The sequence below is a fragment of the Eleutherodactylus coqui genome, chromosome 1 (assembly GCF_035609145.1).
Source record: "Eleutherodactylus coqui strain aEleCoq1 chromosome 1, aEleCoq1.hap1, whole genome shotgun sequence".
NCBI lineage: Eukaryota > Metazoa > Chordata > Amphibia > Anura > Eleutherodactylidae > Eleutherodactylus > Eleutherodactylus coqui.
The window spans coordinates 68272555-68285643 of NC_089837.1; the positions used below are offsets into that span (position 1 = coordinate 68272555).

General features: G+C 43.0%; 1 protein-coding gene across 1 annotated transcript in view; it reads right to left on the reverse strand.

The window, feature by feature from the left end:
* Positions 1-13089, reverse strand: part of VSNL1 (visinin like 1) — a 138927-nt gene that overhangs the window by 12322 nt on the left and 113516 nt on the right. The gene's annotated exons all lie outside the window — the stretch shown is intronic.

Sequence of the window (13089 nt, forward strand, 5' to 3'; positions counted from 1 at the left end):
CATTTTGCAGTGGCCAGGCATGGTAATTCAGGCACAGTTACCATTGAAGTGAATGGGAACTGTGCCTGCAATATAATGCCAGGCCTCTGCAGTGTGTACAGAGCTGTGTGCTTCCAGCTCTGTACACAGCAGCACAGTTGAACAGCTGTTTGGGTCTTGGGCATCCAATCAGCAATCAATGACCTATCCTGAGAATAGGCCATCACACATTTAGAGCTCGACAAGCCCTTAAACTTTCTAAGGAGCACTTTTAGGCTAGGTATACTCTGCGACTTTGGCCGCAACACGGGTTGTGTGACCAAAGATCGCTGTGTAGCCCTGCTATCTCCTAATCTCACTGAAGTCAATGCAGGTAACATTACTATTCGCAAGTAGGTCACCAAAATCCCACTTCACTGGACTTCTTGCGAGATGCACATTCTGTTGAAGAATCGACCAATATTTCCTATGGGTACGTGAAAAAAAATTGCATCACTTTCACATGCCATGTGATTTGGATGCAAGTGAGATATTTTCTTTTTTCCATTCTAAGTATCGCAGCAACATGCAATTTTTTTACATGCATGGAAAAATGCGCTTGAAAATCACAGCTGCAGGAATGAGATGCATTTTTCTTGTAAAATCCATTGCAATTGCAAAAAAAAATCAATCGCCTGTGTAAATACAGCTTTAGCAAATGTATTCCTGGTGTTGTTAAATTGAATTTCTATTTGCAAATTCGGGTTTTCAGTTCCTTACCACTGTTCAATTTCTCTGCTTGCTGTCAAAGAACGGAATGCTGTTTACATCCAATGGTTGAAAGCCTGTATTGCTCATATCCCAATGACATAGGGGTACGGCTTCTTATGTAGTGCATTGTAGTGCTCTGTCTTGTATAACACATGTTGAGGAGGGTTCTCCAACGGTAAATAAATCGTGTTTCCATTCACTGACAGCAAGCAGGATTAAAATCAAAAGACCAAATTGTTCACTATACAACCTTCAGTACAAAATGCATTCTATTGTAGACGCAACCGATATTTTATATCATATCTCCCTTTTCTGGTGTACATCTGAAGCACTAAACCTGCATTGCATGAGATGATAAGCAGCATGAAGCAAATAGAAGTCAGCAGGTTACTCCGGCTCCCTCAAGGTTCTGCTCTGGATGTCTGCCACCTTCACAATAACCTGACTCAGGGAATAGATGTAAAATCAGGTAAAAGTGACTGGGACAGTGGATTTGTGTTTGCAGTAAGGGACGCTTTACAATTTGCATGTAACAAGCGCAAATTGACAGTATAACATGTCTATCAACGAGTGTTAAACCTCCATTTTCATGCAACAGTCATCCTGACTTTCCAAACTATGGGGACAAAGAATTGTTAACATGATCGTGCTTCCTCATATAGTTTGTATTATTGTTGGCAGGACATTCCTCTTTAAACAAGGGCATGTGCTGCCATCAACAATGACTTTTATGCCAAGATGCGATCAACTGATTGCTGTGCAGGGGGGCAGCGGACTGTTATGAACATTCTGTGGTTATTCCCGCTTTATTAATTCCATAGGAAATGGTTCATGCAGCAATGAATCAATCTAACAAATGCATGGTTCATATAAATGTGATCTTTTGGTGCCATCTAGTGGCTAGTATTCGAAATGACAGGAAGAAGGCTGTTTAGCATGTTCAATTAACTGATTCAAGGTGCAGCTCACAGGAGGACCTGAAAGGGGCAGAGGAAGTAAAGAGCTGTGTCACTAAGTCCTGGTAAACAGTGGCAGAAAGAAGCAACAGCTGGAGGTGTTGCTGAGTGCCGGCAGAGAGTTCAGGCGAGCAGCAGAGGAAATTGTGCAGCTGCATGAGACAAGGGACAGCTTAGCGACTGTGGGTGCTACTTGCAAGGAAGCTATTGCTGTTGAATGGAGTGTGAACCCCAGAGGTCTGCGGCAGAGTCACGACCGGAGCATCAAGAGAGTGCTCTGTTGTTCTGTGACACTGTTGAACCAGACTCTTTGCTTCAGTGTCGTAAGTGAGGACCGTCCTCAATGAAAACCAAGCGCGTGCACACAAATGAATAGTGACAGACAGTAAGCAGGTAGAGACAGAGACATACCATGCTATACAGTCGGACAAGAGCACATTTGTTGGCAATTGTACATTGCCGGAGATAAAACAGTACTTTGCTGGAACTTTGTGCCAAACATATATCTGTTTGCCTTCTGCAAACAAAGTCCTTGGATGATTCCCTTGCCAGATACAGACTGTGTGGGGCAAAGTGCCACCTTTGAGTTTATACCTGCTGATAGAGCTCGTTGTACGGGGAACATTATTGTAATTGTGTTCATTAAACATAAATTGCTTAACTTGTATACTAAGACTTGTGACGATTGTAGTCAAAGTGAATGAAAATGTTGCAACTGGTATCGGATGTCTACAGATGTTAAAGAGTTTAGCCTATTTGGGTGGATGGGACATTCATTTTTGCAATGGAGTTTGTTTAAAAGCTTTGCATCATTTGTGTTCTGTGGCTCCTACATATCACTGTACATAGACACTGCAGTGTAAGGACAACTATCGTTTGGATTCTCGCTAGATCGCGGGAATCTGAACGATAATCGATTAGTGTATGTAAGATAATTTGTTCGTTGTTCAGAACGTGCAGACATAAAAATCCAATGACAATCATCCTCTTTACTGTGAATGGGGGTGGGCGGCCAGACCGATCCCTGGCCTGTTCCACCTCTATTCATTGAGCGATCCAATCTCATGTCTAAAAGCACAGGAGCAATCATCGCTGGGACGGCTGTTGGGCACTACTGTGCCCAACTGTTGTTCTGTATGCAAGGGTCTTTAGTCTCGGTAGAAGATCCGTCAGTGAGGCTGGACTGACGACTTGGTTTCCAGCTCCATCTCCCCTCTTCTGCATTTTTCTAGTAGTTCATTTATCACCACAATAAACATAAACTTTGTTCTGGTCACAAGTTAACTGATAAGAAGGTGCAGAAGAGGAGAAACCAAAGGGAAACCAAGCCATGAGTCCGGCCTTACTGATGGATCTCCTGCTGAAACTCAGTCTGCAGTGCCTATATACTGTGATATGTAGAAGCTGCGGAAGGCAAACAGTGCAAAAAGTTCAAAGAAACCGAATTGCATAAATGATTGTCAGTCCAAAATACATGCATTTAAGTAGTGAGGAAAAATATTTTCCCCCCGTTCCACCCCCAAAAAAGGCGTCCATAGCCTTTAAATATTAAACTTTCAGACATGTCTAGAAAAGCTTGCATCCCATGATGGGAGAACATCCAAGTGAAGGTGAGCGGTGAGGCTTTTCCATTGTACACACAGAGTGCCACTACCGCTACATGAATAAATGGTGCCCTTATAAAGTGTCCTCCTCCATTGCGCATTATTTTGAACACATTTGTTAACCTTTTTATGCCAGTTATTACATGAATTGTGCAATTTCAAAGATGCTTTGTACCTGTTCCAAGATAAATGAGTGGGTGTTGCAGCCGCTCTGAGGCCTGCACCTGGCTTGCAGGCCAGACCAGGTTTTAGGTGTGCCCTTGCTTCTCCTGGAGCTGAGGGGCGTGATAGTTGCAGGAATAACGTCAGTCAGCACCTGGTGCTGAGCAGCTTGGCTCCTACTTAAACAGTGCCAGCAGGATCTCCTGTGCTGAGCCACTGACAAGTCCCTATAGGGGAGCCCTAGCACAACAGAAAGTCAAAAACGAAAATCAAACAAAGCATAAAAGAACTTAGCTAGGAGCTTCAGCCAAGGTGTGTTCCTCTGTCGCTGTCCACAGGTAACTGAAGGATTGACCAGCACAGGAGATCCTGCTGGCACTGTTTAAGTAGGAGCCAAGCTACTCAGCACCAGGTGCTGACTGACGTTACTCCTGCAACTATCAGGCCCCTCAGCTCCAGGAGAAGCAAGGGCACACCCAAAACCTGGTCTGGCCTGCAAGTTCGGTGCAGGCCTCAGAACGGCTGCAACAGTGGGGCTATACAGCAGAAGTAGCTTGTGCCGCATAAATGTGTTGCAATTGTTGCTACCTTCCCCATCTAATAGCAATTGGGCAATCTACATTCACTGAAAACTGACCATTTGAATCCAACATTGGACCTGACATTTCTCTTTTTAGCTGTTTGGCATTTGAGCTCCTCAGAGTAGCACAAAATTAGATAAAGTGCTCTGAGGCTTTTTGTAGAAAAGTCTGCATGGACTTAATAGTTCTGGTTTTCTGGTTGTTACTTCTTGACATAAACTTCACAAACTAAAGCCAAGAGAACATGGCTGCAAGCGGTTTTCCTCCCGGATTCTAAAGTGTGATCCGTGGAAGACACATATCATGGATAGATATCACATGCCAGTGACAGATGGTTCACATTGCTGCCTGTAGCTACTGTAGAAATAAATCTCCGGCGGTAAAACACCTCATTGTGGTCAAAAAAGGAAATTGGAGCTCCGGATCAGCTCAATTATATTATTCTGCACAGAATTGAACACCAGCTCATTTGAAAACTATTAATATTGATGGATTTTAGCATCATGTAGGTATGTTGTCGTCTCTTGCAGCTCATACTCAATGCTTTGCATTGCATCTATCTAGAATTGGGATTTTGGTCGCTATGCAATAGTCATGGGGCATCAAAGCCCAGTTGTCCAATATGGTTGGACAGACAGGTAATAGTGGAAAATATGGTTGGCTGGACAGGGGTAAAGATGGAGAATGTGGCTTGTTGGACGAAGATAATGGTGGAGAATATGGTTGGGAGGACAAGAGTACTGATGGACAAGAGTACAGGTGGACAGAAGTAATAGGGGAGAATAGGGTTGGGGAACAGAGGTGATGGTGAAAAGGCTGGTTGGCAGGACAGAAGTAATGGTGGAAAATATAGTTGGGTGGAGAAAGCTAATAATGGAGAATAGGGTTGGTAATGGTAGGGAATATTATTGAATAGACAAAGATAATGGTAGGGAATATCGCTTGGTGAATGGAAATAATGGTGGATAATAATGTTGGGTGCACAAGAGTATTGGTGAAGAATATAGTTGGGTGGACAGGTAATGGACAATAATATGGCTGGGAGGAGACAGAGGTGATGGTGTAGAATATGGTTGGATAAACAGAAGTAATGGTGGATGATATGGTTCAGTAAAGAGAGGTAATGGGGAAAAATATGGCTGGGTGGACAGGAGCAATGATAGAGTATATGCTTAGGTGGACAGAGGTAATGATTGAGAAGTTAAAGGCAATGGTAAAAAAAGGCAAAGGATGGGTGGAGAAATTATGAAGGATGGGGGGGTAGATAGTAGTAATGCCTGTCGAGTTCTCTCAAAGGAGATGCAAGGCCAATCTTCAGTGCTGCAAGGAATGTTGTAATTTGACAGTTTTGGAAGGATGTTCTATGGAGTGCCGAATCACACATGTTCATCTTTGAATCAGATGAACGTACCTGGGTGTGGAGGATGACTGGGGAACACCTTTTGTGTTGAGTGTGTTGTGCCAACAGTTAAGTACGGCGGAGATTTTGTTATGGTCTATGGATGTTTTACGTAGCATGGTTTCTGTCCGTTGGTTGTAGTGACAAGATCCACGAACACAGAGGTGTACCCTGACATTGTAGACAACAATGTGCTGCCAACAATTTGGCAATACTCTGGGAATGGTCAGCAAAACTTCCAACAAGACAACGTGCCTCGTCATGAATCCAACGCTGGTCTACACTGGTTTAAGAATATGGATGTTCCATGATTGGACTGGCTGCAGAGTCTCGACCTGAACGTACGGTCAGCAAATATGAACAGCATGCATCTTCTCCGAGAGAACTCACCAGACATTTGCAGAATGAATAGAGGGAAATACCAGTTGAAGTGTATCAGACGTTAGTAGAAAATATGCCACGTAGAGTATCCAATGTCATTAGGGCCAAAGGAGCCCCACTAAGTACTAACATATGGAAATAAACACTGCTAATGATTCTTGGGTGTCTGATTACTTTTGGTAGGCTAATGTAGATACAGAGCTGTGTTTCACAATTCCGGCCCTCCAGTCTCACCCCACAACAGGACAGGTTTTCAAGATTTTCTCAGTACTGTAATGTTGATATATACATAATAATTGTCAGCACCTCAGAAATTGCCAACGATGTTCTTTCTATAGGATATCCTCAAATCATGATCTGTTTAGAGTACAGTACTTAAGAACTGAAGTTTAGGAAGACCGATAAAGAGGACGGGGTGAATATCGGTAATGATGAGAGAAATAGAAGGGTAAATGGGAGGATAGGCAAGGGGTTGATAAGAGAGAACATGAGGGCAAATAACCAGTGTTATACGGATAAGTGAATTAAATTAATATGGCAGAATAGCCTGTAATTAAAGGGAATGTCCAATCAGGATCACCTTTGACCATATGGTCCATTCAAACACATGGATATCATAGAGTGTAGTTCTTGCTTTTGATGGTCGCTCACTGAATACAATAAGCATTGTGCAATGCAACATTTCTCCCCTAAAAATTGAGTATTAAGATTTAATCCCCATGAAATTACTTTTTGCGTCCCCATAGCACACACCGATCTGATTACTAGAACTGCATGTACACAGAATCTTGTAGTCAGTTCACCAGCAGTCGGCAGAGGTCTTGAGGCACATCAGAAAGAAATGCGAAAAGACTAAAAGGAAATACCTTGTTGGTTCTTGGAGTGTAAGAATTGATGAAGCTCGGTGACGGGATTTACTAGACTCATTTACTATACAGTATTCAGCAGAAACGGAAAACAATCACAGCGCTGCCACCAAAATCAATTTCCACTCTCTTTCTGCAATTCCACCGGGACTGAACGGTACAAATGATAAAAGAATCTAATCGGCAATGATTTTTTTATTCGTTTACTAATGAAAAAGAAAAGGCCAAACCAAATGCAGCGGGAGCATCGAGCGCTCTCTCTAATCTCTTTCACAATGGGAAAGTTCAAGTTCTATTATCAAAAGATGTAATATAGTACAAGGACTACTCAAGCCCACCAGAATGGGCTCATAGAAGGGCGTCCCATGCAGAGACCCCCCCCCCCCCCCCCACTGGGGTATATAGATGGCGGCTGTTTTCATGAGACAACCCGTTTAAACAAGGGCATTTGTACAGTAAAGACAGCCCATGTTTCTGCCTCGTGGTCTCATGTGAAAGGGGGCCCAATGTAAGTTTCCATGAGGCTCTGCCGCATTAGCAAATTAAGGGGGGTGGAAACCAGACTACATGCTTCAACATTGAAATTGCAACACCAAGAAGGAAAAAAATGTAGAATTATGGAAGTTGAGGATTTATAGATATGTTAATGATATGCAAATGGACAATATGTTCAAAACATCTCAATGTATTCAATATTGAGTATGAGCGACACATGCACGCACTTCTTTGCCTTGGCATGCTATGGATGAGGTTATTAATGGTTGTCTGAGGAATGTTCTGCCATGCTGAATGTACTTGGACACGCAAATCATCAAGATGCGCTGCTGGCAGCTTCCTTCGCAATGATGTCCCAGATGTGTTCATTGGGAAGCAAGTCTGATTTTTGAGGTTTCATGAGGCTGAAAAAACTTGCTTCCGATCTGGGTATTGTATCATTGAGGCCCCTCTCACTTGCCACAGATTGGCGCTATGTGCTTGATTATTTGCATATCTTGCTGACACCAGCTTAATGGATTTGCGTAACCTTATGGCTTTTCCTTCTTGGTGTTGCAATTCCAATGTTGCAGAGTTTAGTCCCCTCAGGTGCTGTCTAAGACAAAAAAATAGCAAATCTGTCCACTTATGTATATATTTACTACTTGCACATTACTTCTTAAAGGGTTATACCTTTCACAGATATAGACTTTAAAAAATGTCATCTTTATTTGGTATGCTTTAAAATAACGTTTAGTAATTCTGCTGCACTGCCTTTGTTCCGCATAGCAACCAATCAGAGCTCAGCTTTCATTTCTGAAAATGCTCTGATAAAATGAAAGTTGAGCTCTGATTGGTTGCTATGGGCAACAAAGACAGTTTTTCTTTTAGCAACTTTTAATAAATGAGGCCCACTGTTTGTTTGCAAAGTAAATAGCAAGTTAGCACCCTGCCGCCCATACGTGCTGCGGACTGCAGACTGGGTCATGTGACTTAAGCCGTAATTGCCAGCTTTTTCTGTAACTTTGTAGTGGTGAAGCTGCCCATACACGGGATAGTTTAGGCCTGATCAGATGATTGGCAGAAAAATAGTTGTACAATACAACGAAAGATATTTCCCATATTTAGCCCATTGAAGCCCTCAAAATAGTAGGAAACGATTGCAGTGACTGAAACAAATGACATCGTAAATAATAAGGGGTCTGACTAATAGTAGGCAAAAATTAACTAGAGCACATGTGATGCCCTTCCATTCATCTCTATGGGACTACAGAAGAGAAGACGAGTACAGCGCTGATACTATCTCAGGAAGTCCCATAGAGATGAATGGATTGGCAGCACACATGCTCAGCCCCTCGGTCCATCCATGCCGGCACATGGGACTCCCATTCTCATGATCAGTGGGGGTACCAGCAGTTGGGCCCCCACCAATCAGACACTCATTTTATATTCTGTGGATAGGGTCTAAATAGGTTTACATCTTGGGATTACTCCTTCAAGTAAGAGTTTGTGCCAAGTAGGCACTTTATATACATTATATGGTGTTACTACTGCCTCATTATATATAAAGTCTGTTGGTTTGCCACTGGTGGTTTGGAGTCCCTCATAATAACAAACATTTCCAGCACCAAACTTACAGGTGCTTACATGACACTTAGTGATGGGCAAACTTTTCAAAAGTTCGGTTCTGCCGGTTCACCAAATTTGGGCAAAAAGAATGGTTTGGTCCAAATTAGTTTGATCTGAACTGGAAATTCACTAATACCCCTAAAAGCTATAAAAGCCTCGTATAACACTCTTAGGTCATCTCAGCTCCTTGTGCGCCTAATGCCAGCAGGTCAATGGCATATCATTTTCCAGGGACCCCGGTGAGCCACTGATGATGGTGATGACACAAACATTGACCATGACTTGTGTCCTGGAGGATGATACGCTATGTAACTGCAGCTCAGGAGGAAACATAGACTGTATTTTTGGATTATTAAGAATAGGTTCATTCGGACTATTAGATGCATCCATTTCTTCTACAGCCAGGAAAATGCAACAGTTATTTAAGTCCTGTTCAGTAGTTGTAGAAGTATGGCTCGTTCTGTCATACATGTGCTTGCAGGCATTATGGTTTCCAGGCCTCTTACGTAGAATGAACTTGTAATTGCTGAAATTCTAGGATTATGATGCCCTAACACCCCATAAATAGGTACATTACCCATGATTGCTGCCAGTATAAGCAGACGTTTACAGCCCTCGATCACATTGTATCACCCTGCAGGGGGCAGCGATGTTGTAGGTTTTCATATTGTGAGCTGTACGGTGAGTAGTCTTCATTAAGTAATACAAAGTAGACATAATAATAATTACAGGTATGAAACCTATCGCACAACATTTACGGATGGAGCGTCCCTTCTGACACAATGGGAGATAATGAAACAATGGCTTCTTCCTGCGGGGACAGCACACCGAGCGATGTGTTTTCTCTGACACCGGTAATTGCCAATTACATTTTGTATAACAGATCCTCCTCACTGATATTACCTGTAATATATAGGGTCACGTATACTTAGGGGGTGTGATTACTTATGTTCTCTCACTAATAACATCCTAAGGATTGAGTTGTTGCCCTGATATAGCAGCTCTTTGGAGAAAAGGACATTTAATTCCATATAGTATGTCCACCCTAACCTTAGCTGGCATCACATAAGTATTTAAAGGGACACGCTCACACTTTGTTTTGGCATAGAGGCGTACAGTTGCATCAATGGTCTATAGGTTCCCATTATAATGAATCATGCAAAACCTGTACCATTTGTGCCATTTATAATACAAGTACTTTCTTATATGACAAAGGGGCTTGTCGGTCTCTCAGGCACTTGTGTAATAAGTCTTTAACTTCAGGGCGTTGTACCAAATTATGTGCTACCACCGGATAAGGGATAACATGCCGAGACCCGAACCAATCCTGAGAATGGGGGACCTATGTCTTCCAGTTCTCATCATCGCAGGGATGCTTCTCCCACCTGCAGTGAATGGAGCGCTGGCCAGGCTTGCATGGTTGGCTCCATTCATTTTAATGGGGCTGATGGAAGTAACTGAGCGCTCGCTGCTTGGCTATCTTTGCAGATCCATTAAAAATTTATGTAGTTGCAACGTCCTCCTGACTGCAGAGGGTACGGCTAGTCCACAGTGAGGAGGACATGAGAAATGGGACCCTTGTGGATTGGGGATAACTTGTAATTATGGTGCAACCCCTTTAAGGAACTAGGTCAAGCCTCACCGGGGGCGATGACGTCAGTGTCTGCTAAGATGGCCACTGAATCATCAGGGCTCACATACCTTTTGTAAAGACTACCCTCTATAGGGTTGATCATGGATCTGGTGAAATGGCTCTGATCAATGGGATTCTTGGGAATAGGCCAAACAGAAACTGGAAGATCACATCACACCCAAAGACTTTACTTGCCAAACAGAGAGTAACTGCTACAGCGTTCTGTACCTACATAGGTTAATGGTGGTAGTGGGAGACAGCAGCGCAATAACCCTCTACTGGAATCCTGGATGAGTTAGTCCCATTGCGGATAGACCATAGCATAGAAACTCTAAGGACCACTGTGTCGGCCAAAATCCTAGTACGATGGAGTTGACGTTTATGCACTCAGTGGAGATACTTTCTCCTGACCTGACACACAGAGGTTCTGTGACTGTCTCCTCTACTCAACTACTTCACTAGTCTTTGTGCATTACCTTTCATACCTCTTGGGGACCAATCATGGGGTCACGCACTAACGCCACCACCTTAAGTAATATGGCCATACGTTTAAAGAAACACAAATAATAAAACAGAACAAACAAACTTGCAAATAAAGGAGATTTTGGTATATGCCCTTGCACTTGGACCCAGATGCAGATGCTACCTCTGCATCCACCTATAACTACACCTGGTTTGCAAAAAGTATGGTTCCTGTAAGGGTTGTCATCCAGCTAATGTCCTGACTGGCAAAAAAGCCTAGTTAAAGGGTCATTCCATCAACACATTGATCCAATGGGATTAAAGAGATTGCAGCTCTGCTTCAGCACGATTCTCTCCGCCAGTCACTGGGAACACTGTGAAGGTAATGCAGTACTAAAGCAGCCCTGCAGTCCTCTCATTCTCTGGGTCCAACTGCAAGGCTCAGAATGTGATGGCCTATCCTAGCAAAATGATAGGTATAACCCTTTAACAGATCACAGAGACGGGAATGTCTATAAGTACTCGTAGCGGAAGCCCTTCACAGATATAGACTTTAAAAAATGTAATCTTTATTTGGTATGCTTTAAAATAACGTATACGGGCCGACAGACAGACTCAACATAGAACTTGGGGTAAGAAAACACCTAATGGAAAATCCGGAAAGATTACGGGATCACATATATTGTCCAAATAGGTGTGATAAGTCAGTTTATATAGAGATACAGCTCTGAGTGTAGACACAGTGCAGGAACGGGGTGTTGGACTCTCACCTATTTACTACTAATGGCCTATCCTGAGAATTGGCTATCAATAGTTTGCAACAACTTTAAGTTATCTTGTTAAAAATTTTGCATGTTCATGAGAAAGTAGGGTGACAACCAATATGGTTGCTATTATAATGTTCATGGAGGTTGTCACCCAACTCTCTAAACACCCAAATAGTAATTGTGTGGATGAGCTGTTGGCAGGTAGTTCCACAATCTCAGGTCCGCTGAACCAACTGCCCCTAGTTGGGGTTTACCTCTGTTGGCTGGTGCAAGTCTTTCCTCCTTAATGGGTTTCACTGCCATATATAGGTCAGGCCACACCAGGTGTGCCGGAGGCTGGGAGAGGGGACGGGCCCTGCTGAAAGGGGTACACCGGATGTCCGGGTGAAAGTTTCATACACATGTCGGGAGGTCATGCCAGCAGCCGGTAAACCGTTTCATTGCAAATTCTTAACAAAAAGGAACTTGAAACTTGCTGTACCCGGAGTATATTGGTGGGAGCAGTGGAGTCAGTAGCGGTAGTAACACTTTACGCACGGAAATACGTGTATCCGATTCATCATGGAAAAGTTCTCCTCTCTCAGTGGCAAATACTCCGTAGGATCAGAGGCGTAACTTGAAGCTTCTGGGTCCCAATGCAAAATCTTTTAACAGCACTCCAACTACAATGCCTTATATATAGTACTGGGCTCCCTATATGGAGAAGAGAGGCCCTATGGGCCCCCATAAAGTTCCTGGACTCGGGTGCAACTGCATCCTCTGCATCTCCTATAGCCACGCCCCTGCATAGGACAAACACCCCAAACGCTGCACAACGTTGCTCGGGGGAGATGCTCTTCATTGCCACTCCCATCTCACACACTTTGCGCCAAAAATTCCCTGCTGGCCCATTCCTCAGTTCTCACCCTCTCTTAAAGACACAGTACCCTATACATGTTCTATAGCAACAAGCACGGTATAAAATATTGTGAATTCTCCTCCTTTGCAATTTTACCTTTGCTGTGCAGTGATCACTACCGTGTTTCCCTGAAAATAAGACAGTGTCTTATATTAATTTGTGTTAAAAAAGGTTTAACTTTTTTACACGTATAGCTGCCTGGACACTATTTAAATTGACTTTTTAAATTACCTGTTAGCAGGGCTTAATTTTGGAGTAGGGCTTATATTTCAAGCATCCTCAAAAAGCCTGAAAAATCATTTTGCATCCTCAAAAATTCTGGAAAATCATGCTATGTCTTATTTTCAAGGTATGTCTTATTTTCAGGGAAACAGGGTAGGTAGGTGAAGCATTCAGAAAAGCTGGATGACAACCCTAGTGGAAGCCACATCCGCAGCCAGATTGGTTGTCACCCATGAATAGTGACTAAATATAGGCTAAATACAATTTTAGCATTGTGACAACTCAAAGACTAGTTTGTAGTTTAGTGGGACTGTGAGGTGCGCCAA